At 37.7% G+C, this 15,485-nt stretch overlaps 1 non-coding gene across 1 annotated transcript; it reads right to left on the reverse strand.

The window, feature by feature from the left end:
• Positions 1–5,252: 5,252 nt before the first annotated feature.
• On the reverse strand, positions 5,253–5,356 carry LOC130952503 (small nucleolar RNA R71). Its single transcript, XR_009074682.1, has one exon. It is a non-coding gene; the product is annotated as a small nucleolar RNA R71 (small nucleolar RNA).
• Between the last annotated feature and the right edge of the window lie 10,129 nt (positions 5,357–15,485).

A 15,485-nucleotide genomic window follows, 5' to 3' on the forward strand; every position in this document is an offset into this window, starting at 1 on the left:
TTGACTTGTGAGGCAAACCACTGCAAGAGTCCTTTGACTTACAGGGCAGCACTAGCAACCCACTGCAAGAGCCCTTTGACTTGCATGGCAGAGCTAGTTAACTTATATCTGTCCAACACACTCACTGTAAGAGTCCTTTGACTTACAGGAGTGTATGCAAATTGTGTTTTTTTGATACCTCTGTAAGAGTCCTCTGACTTACAGAATAGCATTATAGCTAAGTATCCCAGGGAAGCACTCTCAGTGGTCGTACCAACATCTATCTGACTGCCTCAGTGTAGCAGATAATCATACAAATAACTCTGGAGTTGCCTTAATGCAACAAATGACCTTTCAACAGGCCCTCTACTTGTTCTATATTCTCTTTATCATATTACTCTTTTCTCTTTATATCTCTTTACTCTGTTCTGGTTTCTCTTTTCTCTGTATCTCTTTACTCTGCTCTGGTTACTATGTTCTCTGTATCTCTATACTTTTCTCTGATTACTCTTTCCTCTGTATCTATATTACTCTTTTTCTCTTTATCTCTTTACTTTATTCTGATTACTCTGTTCTCTGTATTTCTTTACTCTGCTCTGATTTTTCTGCTTAACGTATGTATTTAAAGCTTATGTAAATTTCGATATGAATAGTTAGCATGTCCCAAGTATAGGTTCATTAATTCTATACTGAAATAGTTTAACTTTTCATATTATACCTAACCCTAGGCACAACTTAAGAACTAACTATGTTGCTTCTAGTTCGTTCGCTAATCTCTGTTTGATTCTGTCATTAAAACTTTACAGACTTTTTCTTCAATTTTCATTTCTTCTTTAGCTTGTTATCTTTCCTTTATCTTTTCCTCACTAATATTTTATTACCACTTCCTAAGTATTTTATGAAGGTAATTATGAGATTTTGCGCTTAAAGTTGTCTTTCTAAAGCTTTTACAGAAAATTGCCTTTTTCGCATTATTTTATTATTTTTATTAAAATATTATTTTTAATTAAATATTATTATTTAATATTTTATTAATTTTTATTATTTTATCATTAAATTTTCAAAAATTAGCCCTCTTTAACTTTTAACCTTTTAAATTCACTTTTTACCACCCGTAACTTTTAATATTTCTACTTTGACCACACTAACTTTCAGAATTTACAAAATAACCCCTTAAACACCAAAATAATTACAACCTTGCCCTTTTTAAGATCTAAAAGGTGTTCTTCAATATACTTCATCACACTCAAAGTGTTCTTCATGTTCTTCGTAAAATTTTCATATTATTTCTCTGTTTTTACCCGTTTTTCAATCTTTTCAATAACCAATTTTTACCAAAATTCATAATAAATTAGCAGCCACTAAAACCCCATCTTTTCCACATGATTTCAATAGAAATTCAACCCTAATTTAAGGTCTAGGGTTCGTTTTTCCAGCTGCACTCAAGAATATGTTTCATAGCTTGAATATCATCAAATTTCATCAAAATTTCAACAAACTTTCACCAAGAATAGCTCATATAAACAATCAATTTCAAGCATAACTGATGAGCGGATAATTTATACGCTTTTTGGCATTGTTTTTAGGTAGTTTTTAGTAAGTTCAAGCTACTTTTAGGGATGTTTTCATTAGTTTTTATGTTAAATTCACATTTCTGGACTTTACTATGAGTTTGTGTGTTTTTTTGTAATTTCAGGTAATTTCTGGCTGAAATTGAGGGACTTGAGCAAAACTCTGAAAAAGGCTGACAAAAGGACTGCTGATGCTGTTGGAATCTGACCTCCCTGCACTCAAAATGGATTTTCTGGAGCTACAGAACCCCAAATGGCGCGCTCTCAATGGCGTTGGAAAGTAGACATCCATAGTTTTCCAGCAATATATAATAGTTCATACTTAATTGGGAATTGATGACGTAAAGTGGCGCTCAACGCCAAGTACATGCTGCTGTCTGGAGTCAAACGCCAGAAACACGTCACGACCCGGAGTTGCACGCCAGAAACACGCTATAACTCAGCGTTCAACTCCAAAGGAAGCCTCAACTCGTGGGTAGATCAAGCTCAGCCCAAACACACACCAAGTGGGCCCCGGAAGTGAATTTATGCATCAATTACTTACCTCTATAAACCCTAGTAGCTAGTTTAGTATAAATAAGACTTTTTACTAGTGTATTAGTTGTCTTTTGACCACGTTTCATCTTTGGTCTCAATTTTGTTTTATTCTTCATCTTAGGGGGCCATTGATCACGTTTTGGGGGCTGGCCATTCGGCCATGCCTGAACCTTTCACTTATGTATTTTCAACGGTGGAGTTTCTACACACCATAGATTAAGGGTGTGGAGCTCTGCTGTACCTCAAGTTTCAATACAATTACTATTATTTTCTATTCAATTCTCCTTATTCTTATTCCAAGATATACGTTACACTTCAACTTGATGAATGTGATGATCCGTGACACTCGTTATCATTCTCACCTATGAACGCGCGTGACTGACAACCACTTCCGTTCTATCTTAGGCCGGGCGCATATCTCTTAGATTCCCCAACAGAATCTTCGTGGTATAAGCTAGATAGATGGCGGCATTCATGGGAATCCGGAAAGTCTAACCTTGTCTGTGGTATTCCGAGTAGGATTCTGGGATTGAATGACTGTGACGAGCTTCAAACTCCTGAAGGCTGGGCGTTAGTGACAGACGCAAAAGAATCAAGGGATTCTATTCCAACCTGATTGAGAACCGACAGATGATTAGTCGTGCTGTGACAGAGCATAGGACCATTTTCACTGAGATGATGGGATGTAGCCATTAACAACGGTGATGCCCTACATACAGCTTGCCATGGAAAGGAGTAAGAAGGATTGGATGAACGTAATAAGAAAGTAGAGATTCGAGAGGAGCACAACATCTACATATGCCTATCTGAAATTCCCACCATGGAATTATATAAGTAACTATTTACTATTTTATTTTCTGTTTATTATTTATTTTCGAACTTATCATAAACCATTTAATCTGTCTAACTGAGATTTACAAGGTAACCATAGCTTGCTTCATACCAACAATCTCTGTGGGATCGACCCTTACTCACGTAAGGTATTACTTGGATGACCCAGTACACTTGCTGGTTAAGTTGAACGGAGTTGTGATCACACGTGTCATTACCAGGGATTATTAAGATCCCAATTCATCATACCATGATCTCTTTGGGGTATTTTCAATAGAGCCAATATTTAAATTTCATACAAGTACAAAGAGACCAACTTTGAGGATCACAATTTCGTCCACCAAGTTTTTTGCGTCGTTGCCGGGGATTGTTCGAGTATGGACAACTGACGGTTCATCTTGTTGCTCAGATTAGGTAATTTTCTTTTCAAAAATTTTTCAAAAATTTTTTTCAAAATTTTTCTTTTCTTTTTCGATTTTCCAAACTTTATTTTCGAAAAAAAATAATAATAAAAATCCAAAAAAAATTAATAAAATCATAAAATTCAAAAATATTTTATGTTTCTTGTTTGAGTCTTGAGTCAATTTTTAAGTTTGGTGTCAATTGCATGTTTTAAAAATTTTTACTTGCATTTTTCGAAAATTCCATGCATTCATAGTGTTCTTCATGATCTTCAATTTGTTCTTGACAAGTCTTCTTGTTTGATCTTGATGTTTTCTTGCTTTGTGATTGTTTGTTGTTTCTCATATGCATTTTTCGTTTGTTAGAGTCCATGCATTAAAGATTTCTAAGTGTAGTGTCTTGCATGTTTTCTTTGCATCAAAAATTTTTCAAAAATATGTTCTTGATGTTCATCATGATCTTCAAAGTGTTCTTGGTGTTCATCTTGACATTCATAGTGTTCTTGCATGCATTAAGTGTTTTGATCCAAAATTTTCATGTTTTGGGTCATATTTGTGTTTTTCTCTCTCATCATTAAAAATTCAAAAATAAAAAAATATCTTTTCCTTATTTTTCTCATAATTTTCGAAAATTTGAGTTGACTTAGTCAAAAATTTTCAAAATTAGTTGTTTCTTACAAGTCAAGTCAATTTTTCAAAATTTAAAAATCTTATCTTTTCAAAATCTTTTTCTTATCTTTATATCAAATTTTCGAAAACTCACTAACAATTAATGTGATTGATTCAAAAAAGTTGAAGTTTGTTACTTTCTTGTTAAGAAAGGTTCAATCTTTAAGTTCTAGAATCTTATCTTGTAGTTTCTTGTTAGTGAAGTAAGTAATTTTAAAATTTTGAATTAAATCTTTTTATCTTTTATCTTATCTTTTTCAAAAATTTTATCTTTTTCAAAATTTGATTTCAAAATATCTTATCTAACTTCTTATCTTCTAATCTTTTCAAATTTGATTTTAATATCTTTTCAACTAACTATTTAACTTTTTGTTTGTTTTTTATCTTTTTCAAAACCACCTAACTACTTTTCCCTCTCTAATTTTCGAAAATATCTCATCTCTTTTTCAAATTTTTTTTTTGTTTTAAATTTTAATTTTAATCTTATTTTATCTCTAATTTTCGAAAATTACTAACCCCTTTTTAAAATTATTTTCGAATTTTCTATCTCTTCTCTCTTATTCTATTCAATTATTTATTTACTAACACTTCTCTTCACCTCTCTTCATCTAAATATCCGAACTCACTCTTCTTCACTCTTCTCCCCTTTCTTTTTTTACTAACATAAAGGAATCTCTATACTGTGACAGATGATTCCTCTTTCTTTTCTTGTTTTCTTCTCTTTCATATGAGCAGGAACAAGGACAAAAGCACTCTTGTTGAAGCTGATCCTGAACCTGAAAGGACTTTGAAGAGGAAACTAAGAGAAGCTAAACTACAACAATCCAGAAGTAACCTTTCAGAAATTTTCGAACAAGAGAAGGAGATGGCAGCCGAACCCAATAATGATAATGCAAGAAGGATGCTTGGTGACTTTACCAAACCCACGTCCAAATTTGATGGAAGAAGCATCTCCATTCCTGCCATTGGAGCAAACAATTTTGAGCTGAAACCTCAGCTAGTTGCCTTAATGCAACAAAACTGCAAGTTCTATGGACTTCCATCTGAAGATCCTTATCAGTTTTTAACTGAGTTCTTGCAGATCTGTGAGATTGTTAAGACGAATGGAGTAGATCCTGAAGTCTACAGGCTCATGCTTTTCCCTTTTGCTGTAAGAGACAAAGCTAGAATATGGTTGGATTCACAACCTAAGGATAGCCTGGACTCCTAGGAGAAGCTGGTCACGGCCTTCTTGGATAAATTCTTTCCTCCTCAAAAGCTGAGCAAGCTTAGAGTGGATGTTCAGACCTTCAAACAAAAAGATGGTGAATCCCTCTATGAAGCTTGGGAAAGATACAAGCAGTTGACCAAAAGGTGTCCATCTGACATGTTTTCAGAGTGGACCATATTAGATATATTCTATTATGGTCTATCTGAGTTTTCGAAAATGTCATTGGACCATTCTGCAGGTGGATCCATCCACCTAAAGAAAACACCTACAGAAGCTCAAGAACTCATTGACATGGTTGCAAATAACCAATTCATGTACACTTCTGAGAGGAATTCCGTGAATAATGGGACACCTAAGAGGAATGGAGTTCTTGAAATTGATGCTCTAAATACCATATTGGCTCAGAACAAAGTGTTGACTCAGCAAGTCAACATGATCTCTCAAAGTCTGAATGGATGGCAAAATGCATCCAACAGTACTAAAGAGGCAGCTTCTGAAGAAGCTTATGATCCTGAGAACCCTGCAATGGCAGAGGTTAATTACATGGGTGAACCTTATGGAAACACCTATAATTCATCATGGAGAAATCATCCAAATTTCTCATGGAAGGATCAACAAAAGCCTCAACAAGGATTTAACAATGGTGAACGCAATAGGCTGAGCAATAGCAAGCCTTTTCCATCATCTTCTCAGCAACAGACAGAGAATTCTGAACAAAAAACTTCTAATTTAGCCAATCTAGTTTCTGATCTGTCAAAAGCCACTTTCAGTTTCATGAGTGAAACAAGATCCTCCATCAGAAATCTGGAGGCACAAGTGGGCCAGCTGAGTAAGAAAGTCATTGAAGCTCCTCCCAGTATTCTCCTAAGCAATACAGAAGAGAATCCAAAAGGAGAGTGCAAGGCCATTGATGTGATCAATATGGCCGAATGCACAAGGGAGGAGAAGGACGAAAATCCTAGTGAGGAAGACCTCCTGGGACGTCTCTCAAGCAAGAAGGAGTTTCCTATTAAGGATCCAAAGGAATCTGAGGCTCATATAGAGACCATAGAGATTCCATTAAATCTCCTTCTGCCATTCATGAGCTCTGAAGACTATTCTTCCTCTGAGGAGGATGAAGATGTGACTGGAGAGCAAGTTGCTCAATATTTAGGAGCTATCATGAAGCTGAATGCCAAGTTGTTTGGTAATGAGACTTGGGAAAGTGAACCTCCCTTGCTCATTAATGAACTAGATACATGGATTCAGCAAATTTTACCTCAAAAGAGACAAGATCCTGGCAAGTTCTTAATACCTTGTACCATAGGCACCATGACCTTTGAAAAAGCTCTATGTGATCTGGGGTCAGGGATAAATCTTATGCCACTCTCTGTAATGGAGAAGCTGGGGATCATTGAGGTACAACCTGCCTTGTTCTCATTATAATTGGCAGACAAGTCATTGAGACAAGCTTATGGAATAGTAGAGGACATGTTAGTAAAGGTTGAAGGCCTTTACATCCCTGCTGATTTCATAATCTTAGACACTAGGAAGGAAGAGGATGAATGTATCATCCTTGGAAGACCTTTCCTAGCTACAGCAGGAGCTGTGATAGATGTCAACAGAGGTAAATTAGTCCTTCAATTGAATAGGGACTACCTTGTGTTTAAGGCACATGGCCATCCCTCTGTGACAAAAGAGAGTAAGCATGAAGAGCTTCTCTCAGTTTAGAGTCAAGAAGAGCCCCCACAGTCAAACTCTAAGTTTGGTGTTGGGAGGCCACAACCAAACACTAAGTTTGGTGTTAAGACCCCATATCCAAACTCTAAGTTTGGTGTTGGGGCTATACAACATTGACCTGATCACCTGTGAGGCTCCATGAGAGCCCACTGTCAAGCTAATGACATTAAAAGAGCGCTTGTTGGGAGGCAACCCAATTTTATTTATCTAATTTTTATTTTATTTTATTTTATTGTTATTTTGTGTTTTATTAGGTACATGATCATGTGGAGTCACGAAAAAAATATAAAAATTAAAAATAGAATAAAAAACAGCAGAAGAAAAATCACACCCTGGAGGGAGGACAGACTGGCGTTCAATGCCAGTAAGGAGCATCTGGTTGGCGTTCAACGCCAGAACAAAGCATGAATCTGGCGCTGAAAGCCAGAAACAAGCAACATTCTGGCGTTTGAATGCCAGGAATGTGCCTTGAGAAAAGCTGGCGCTGAACGCCAGTAACAAGCATGGAACTGGCGTTCAACGCCAGAAACATGCTACACATGGGCGTTGAACGCCCAGAACATGCTACACATGGGCGTTGAACGCCCAGAACGTGCATCACCTCGGCGTTTAAATGCCAGAATGGTATGCAAAGGCATTTTGCATGCCTATTTGGTGCAGGGATGTAATTCCTTGACACCTCAGGATCTGTGGACCCTACAGGATCACCTCAGGATCTGTGGATCCCACAGGATCACCTCAGGATCTGTGGATCCCACAGGATCCCCACCTAACATATTCCCACCTTACCTCCTAATCCTATAACACTCTTCCCTATATCACACTTCCCAACAACTTCAATCTCTCTTCCCAATTACCCCCTTCACCACTCACATCCATCCACTCTTCCCCATAAACCCCACCTACCTTCAAAATTCAAAACCACTTTCCCACCCAAACCCACCCTAAATGACCGAAACTATACCCTCTCCCCTCCCTATATATACCCTTCCATTCTACTTCATTTTCACACAACACAACCCCCTCTTCTATACCTTGGCCGAAACCTACACTCCCCCTTCTCCTCCATATTTTCTTCTTCTTCTTCTTCTCTTCTTTCTTCTCTTGCTCGAGGGTGAGCAATATTTTAAGTTTGGTGTGGTAAAATCATAAGATTTTTGTTTTTCCATTACCATCAATGGCACCTAAGGCCGGAGAATCCTCTAGAAAAGGAAAAGGGAAGACAAAAGCTTCCACCTCCGAGTCATGGGAGATGGAAAGATTCATCTCCAAAAGCCATCAAGACCACTTCTATGATGTTGTGGCAAAGAAGAAGGTGATCCCTGAGGTCCCTTTCAAGCTCAAGAAAAATGAGTATCCGGAGATCTGACATGAGATCCGAAGAAGAGGTTGGGAAGTCCTAACCAACCCCATGCAACAAGTCGGAATCTTAATGGTTCAAGAGTTCTATGCCAATGCATGGATCACTAGGAACCATGATCAAAGTATGAACCCGAGTCCAAAGAATTATCTCACAATGGTTCGGGGGAAATACTTAGATTTTAGTCCGGAGAATGTGAGGTTGGCGTTCCACTTGCCCATGATGCAAGGAGATGTACGCCCCTACACTAGAAGGGTCAACTTTAATCAAAGGTTGGACCAAGTCCTTATGGACATATGTGTGGAAGGAGCTCAATGGAAAAGAGACTCCAAAGGCAAGCCAGTTCACTAAGAAGACTGGACCTCAAGCCTGTGGCTAGAGGATGGTTGGAGTTCATTCAACGCTCCATCATTCCCACTAGCAACCGATCTGAAGTTACTGTGGATTGGGCCATCATGATTCATAGCATCATGATTGGGGAGGAAGTAGAAGTTTATGAAGTCATCTCCAATGAAATCTACAAAATAGCCGAAAAGCCCTCCACCATGGCAAGGCTAGCTTTTCCTCACCTTATTTGCCATCTATGTTACTCAGCTGGAGTTATCATAGAAGGAGACATCTCCATTGAAGAGGATAAGCCCATCACCAAGAAGAGGATGGAGCAAGCAAGAGAGACCCTCCACGGATCTCAAGAGATGCATGAGGAAGCTCATTATCAAGAAATCCATGAGATGCCTCAAGGGATGCACTTTCCTCCCAACAACTATTGGGAACAACTCAACACTTCCTTAGAAGATTTGAGCTACAATGTGGAATAATTAAGGGTGGAACATCATGAGCACTCCATCATTCTCCATGAAATAAGAGAAGATCAAAGAGCAATGAGGGAGGAGCAACAAAGGCAAAGAAGGGACATAGAAGAGCTTAAGGACATTATTGGTCCTTCAAGAAGAAGACGCCACTAAGGTGAATTCATTCCTTGTTCTTATTTCTTTCTGCTTTTCGGTTTTAAGGTTGTGTTCATTTATGTTTTGTGTCTCTACTTCATGATCATTTAGTAATTATGTCTTAAAGCTATGAATAATTCCATTAATCCTTCACCTTTTTTAAATGAAAAATGTTTCTAATTCAAAAAGAACAAGAAGTACATGAATTTCGAATTTATCCTTGAATTTAGTTTAATTATATTGATGTGGTGACAATACTTTTTGTTTTCTGAATGAATGCTTGAACAGTGCATATTTTTGATCTTGTTGTTTATGAATGTTAAAACTGTTGGCTCTTGAAAGAATGATGAACAAAGAGAAATGTTATTGATAATCTGAAAAATCATAAAATTGATTCTTGAAGCAAGAAAAAGCAGTGAAAAGTATAAAGCTTGCGAAAAAAAATGGCGAAAAAAATAATAGAAAAAGAAAAAGCAAGCATAAAAAGCCAATAACCCTTAAAACCAAAAGGCAAGTGTAAAAAGGATCCAAGGCTTTGAGCATCAATGGATAAGAGGGCCCAAGGAAATAAAATCCAGGCCTAAGCGGCTAAATCAAGCTGTCCCTAACCATGTGCTTGTGTCATGAAGGTCCAAGTGTAAAGCTTGAGACTGAGTGGTTAAAGTCGTGATCCAAAGCAAAAGAGTGTGCTTAAGAGCTCTGGACACCTCTAACTGGGGACTCTAGCAAGGCTGAGTCACAATCTGAAAAGGTTCACCCAGTCATGTGTCTGTAGCATTTATGCATCCGATGGTAATACTGGAAAACAAAGTGCTTAGGGCCACGGCCAAGACTCATAAAAGTAGCTGTGTTCAAGAATCAACATACTTAACTAGGAGAATCAATAACACTATCCGAAATTCTAATTTCCTAGAGAAGCCAATCATTCTAAACTTCAAAGGAAAAAGTGAGATGCCAAAACTGTTCAGAAGCAAAAAGCTACAAGTTCCGCTCATCTAATTATAATTAATATTCATTGATATTCTGGAATTTATAGTATATTCTCTTCTTTTTATCCTAATTAATTTTCAGTTGCTTAGGGACAAGCAACAATTTAAGTTTGGTGTTGTGATGAGCGGATAATTTATACGCTTTTTGGCATTGTTTTTAGGTAGTTTTTAGTAAGTTCAAGCTACTTTTAGGGATGTTTTCATTAGTTTTTATGTTAAATTCACATTTCTGGACTTTACTATGAGTTTGTGTATTTTTTTGTAATTTCAGGTAATTTCTGGCTGAAATTGAGGGACTTGAGCAAAACTCTGAAAAAGGCTGACAAAAGGACTGCTGATGCTGTTGGAATCTGACCTCCCTGCACTTAAAATGGATTTTCTGGAGCTACAAAACTCTAAATGGCGCGCTCTCAACGGCGTTGGAAAGTAGACATCCAAAGCTTTCCCGCAATATATAATAGTCCATACTTTATTTGGGAATTGACGATGTAAAGTGGCGCTCAACGCCAAGTACATGCTGCTGTCTAGAGTCAAACGCCAGAAACACGTCACGACCCGAAGTTGAACGCCAGAAACACGCTGTAACTCGGCGATCAACTCCAAAGGAAGCCTCAGCTCATGGATAGATCAAGCTCAGCCCAAACACACACCAAGTGGGCCCCGGAAGTGAATTTATGCATCAATTACTTACCTCTATAAACCCTAGTAGCTAGTTTAGTAAAAATAAGACTTTTTACTAGTGTATTAGTTGTCTTTTGACCACGTTTCATCTTTGGTCTCAGTTTTGTTTTATTCTTCATCTTAGGGGGCCATTGATCACATTTTGGGGGCTGGCCATTGGCCATGCCTGAACCTTTCACTTATGTATTTTCAACGGTGGAGTTTCTACACACCATAGATTAAGGGTGTAGAGCTCTGCTGTACCTCAAGTTTCAATACAATTATTATTATTTTCTATTCAATTCTCCTTATTCTTATTCCAAGATATACGTTACACTTCAACTTGATGAATGTGATGATCCGTGACACTCATCATCATTCTCACCTATGAACGCGCGTGACTGACAACCACTTCCGTTCTACCTTAGGCCGGGCGCATATCTTTTAGATTCCCCAACAGAATCTTCGTGGTATAAGCTAGATAGATGGCGGCATTCATGGGAATCCAGAAAGTCTAACCTTGTCTGTGGTATTCCGAGTAGGATTCTGGGATTGAATGACTGTGACGAGCTTCAAACTCCTGAAGGCTGGGCGTTAGTGACAGACGCAAAAGAATCAAGGGATTCTATTCCAACCTAATTGAGAACCGACAGATGATTAGCCGTGCTATGACAGAGCATAGGACCATTTTCACTGAGAGGATGGGATGTAGCCATTGACAACGGTGATGCTCTACATACAGCTTGCCATGGAAGGGAGTAAGAAGGATTGGATGAATGTAATAAGAAAGTAGAGATTCGAGAGGAGCACAACATCTACATATGCCTATCTGAAATTCCCACCATGGAATTATATGAGTAACTATTTACTATTTTATTTTCTGTTTATTATTTATTTTTGAACTTATCATAAACCATTTAATCTGTCTAACTGAGATTTACAAGGTAACCATAGCTTGCTTCATACCAACAATCTCTGTGGGATCGACCCTTACTCACGTAAGGTATTACTTGGATGACCCAGTACACTTGCTGGTTAAGTTGAGTGGAGTTGTGATCACACATTCCATTACCAGGGATTATTAAGATCCCAATTCATCATAACATGATCTCTTTGGGGTATTTTCAATAGAGCCAATATTTAAATTTCATACAAGTACAAAGAGACCAACTTTGAGGATCACAATTTCATCCACCAATAACCAAACCATATCATAATCACACAACTAAAACTCAATCAATCAAGATTAATTTTGTCAAACCCTACCTGGTTTTGCTACTCCAAATTCGGTTATACTTTCAGGTGGTCCTTAAGCACTTTTCCCTCCTAAATCACATCAAGAACAACTTTAAATCCACAAATCCTCAACTGGACAAATCTCTCTCAACATGTTAGGAAGGGATATCTCACCTTAGACTTGCTGGAAATTAACTTTTCTTGGCCCTCAAGTCAAGTTAAGCATGATTCCTAAGGAAGAACATCAAGAAAACACATGTTTAAGCATGTTTCCTTGAAACCGAAGCAAAAGGGAGATGGTGCAGCCAACTCACCTTGATTCCAGCCTTGATAAGTCATATGATTATGTAGAGAAAGAAGAGAGGATAATTTTGGTTGGATTGGAATTTTGATTTGAGTTTTAGTTCAGCAGAAATCAAGCTTTGAAGATTTATGAACCAAGAACTTTCTCTCCTTTTTCTCTTGATGATTTTCGGCCACAATGAGCAAATGAGGCAGCCTTGGGGGTTTTGGGGGTGTAGGGTGAGCTGTGATTGGTTGGCTTGGAGGTGGGTTAAAATAATATTAAAATATCTCATGTGTGTAACTACTAAAACTAGATGTATCGGAACACTTGTAAAAACATCTCTAAAAATTTTTTTCTGAGCTAATAGCATAAATGACACTAGTAACATATTTATTATGAGAATAGAACATGTATGATGAGGCCTTAGAATTTCTAAAGTCATTAGAGAGTGTTGGTGATAAGCTGCACCAGTAAACTGTGAACCCGGTTAAACCGATTTCCTGTTTTTAACTAAAACAGACCAGGTAACCTTATAATATCATTCAAGCATCTTCTAATACTAATATAATAATAATATTATACTATTATCTCTCTTCTGTCATGAATAGAGTCCGGTTCGTCAAACAGAGACCATTTACAAAAACTAGATTCAAAACTCCTAACCGATACGGTTCAAAAACTAGGTTCTTCATGATTGCGTTATCGGCCTTGCCTCAGAAGAGGTTCTAGCTTAAGGATGACATAATGACAATGAGGATTGAGATGCTTGATGATACAGCAGAGGTGTTTCTTTTACTAATCTTCCGGAGAAATCCGTGCCTTCAGAAAAGATCTCGCGTACTTGAAAAACGGGGTTGTTACACCACTTCCTCTAGAGAATCCAATAGAGTGCTTGATATCTTCAATGTAATGCCCTTGTCTCTGTTGTTCTTCCCTTATAGCTCTTTGATCTTTTCTAATTTCATTGAGGATGGTGGAATGCTTTTGATGCTCCATCCTTAACTGATTCATGTTAGAGCTTAATTCTCCCACAGAAGTATGCCATTGATCCTGATAGCTTTGAGGAGGAAAATACATCCATTGAGGCATCTCAGGGATCTCATGTTGAGGTTGCGTCACTTGCTCATGTTGTGGTTCATGTGTCCGGTCTCTAGTATATCCTTATTTTAGTAATGGGCTTGTCCTCCTCAATTTGAATGTCACCTTCTATGACAATTCCAGCTGAATTGCATAGGTGACAGATAAGATGAGGGAAAGCTAACCTTGCTTGGGTGGAGGGCTTGTCCGCCACTTTGTACAACTCTTGAGGTATCACCTCATGTACTTCCACCTCCTCTCCGAGCATGATGCAATGGATCATGATAGCTCAGTCTATGGTCACCTCGGACTGGTTGCTAGTAGGGATGATAGAGCGTTGGATGAATTCCAACCATCCTCTAGCTCTGGGCTTGAGGTTAGGCCTTTCTAGTTGGATAGGCTTGCCTTGGGAATCCCTTTTCTATTGTGCTCTTTCCACACAGTTTTTTGAGAGCACTTGATCTAGCCTCTGATCAAAATTGACCTTTCTAGTGTAAGGATGTGGGTCTCCTTACATCAAAGGCAAGTTGAACGCCAACCTCACACTTTCCGGACTAAAGTCCAAGATTCTCCCTGATAAACCACTATTTCATGGTTTATCTTGTGCTCAATTGAGTGGTTTTTATCAACTCTTTACTGACTTATTCATACTATTTGCATGGTTTTACTTTTTCCTTCCGAATTTTGTGCTATGATTGAAAACATGCTTCTTTGGGCTTTGAATTTGCTATGTTTAATCCTCTCTTATTACCATTCGATGCCTTGATATGTGTGTTAAGTGATTTTAGGGATTACAGGGCAGGAATAGCTTAGAGGATGGAAAGGAAGCATGCAAAAGTGGAAGGAATACAGGAAACTGAAGAAACTGCTAAAGCTGTCCAGTCTGACCTTCTGATACTAAATCAACCATAACTTGAGCTATAGAGGTCTAAATGATGCAGTTCCAGTTGCGTTGGAAAGCTAACGTCCGGGGCTTTGCAACGATATATAAATTGTCATAGCTGCTTTGAAGCCAGGTGACGAGAATGCGTGGATCACGCAGATGCATGATCTGGCAAAAATCCAATCCACGCTAACGCGTGGACGACACTTCTGCGTGACTTTGCAGCGACCTGTACGAACCAGAAATCACTGGGGGCTATTTCTGGGCTGTTTCTGACCCAGTTTTCGGCCCAAAAAACACAAATTAGAGGCTATAAAGTGGGGAAATACATCCATTCATACATACAACTTTCATATTCATAATTTTAGGTTTTAGATGTAGTTTTCTAGAGAGAAAGGCCATCTCCTCTCTCTTAGGATTGAGGATTTAGGATTTCTATTAGTTTTAGGCTATTTCTTCTTTATTTCAGGTTCAATGTTCTTTTACTTTGGTTTCTCTTCTACTTTCATTTATTCTAATGCTTTTATTTGTTAATTACCTATGTTGCCAAATTGGTTTACGAACCTTAATTCTCATGTTAGATTTAAATATTCTATTTAATGCAATTTGAGGTATTTCAGATTTATGATTGCTTTCTTAAATTTATTGATGCTTTTAATTAATCCAAATTATTTTCATTCAAGTATATATTCTTCCCTTTTGGCTTTGGTTGAGTAATTGGTGACACCTGAGTTATCAAACTCAGCAGTTGATTAGAAATTGGGATTGCTGATTGATTTAGATCCCTCTAAAGCTAGTCTTTCTATAGGAGTTGACTAGGACTTGAGGAATCAAGTTGATTAGTCCACTTGACTTTCCTTTATTTAGTAAGGGTTAACTAAGTGGCAACAAAATCCAATTCTCATCACACCTGATAAGGATAACTAGGATAGGATTTTCAGTTCTCATACCTTGCCAAGAGATTTTCTAATTATTAATTTATTTTTCTCGCCATTTAAAAATACTTGTCCCTTATTTCAAAAACCCAAAAATATACCTTTTTCCATAACCAATAATAAATCATACTTCCCTGCAATTCCTTGAGAGACGACCCGAGGTTCAAATACTTCGGTTATAAATTTTATTGGGTT

This window comes from Arachis stenosperma, chromosome 9 (assembly GCF_014773155.1).
Source record: "Arachis stenosperma cultivar V10309 chromosome 9, arast.V10309.gnm1.PFL2, whole genome shotgun sequence".
NCBI classification, from domain to species: Eukaryota; Viridiplantae; Streptophyta; class Magnoliopsida; order Fabales; family Fabaceae; genus Arachis; species Arachis stenosperma.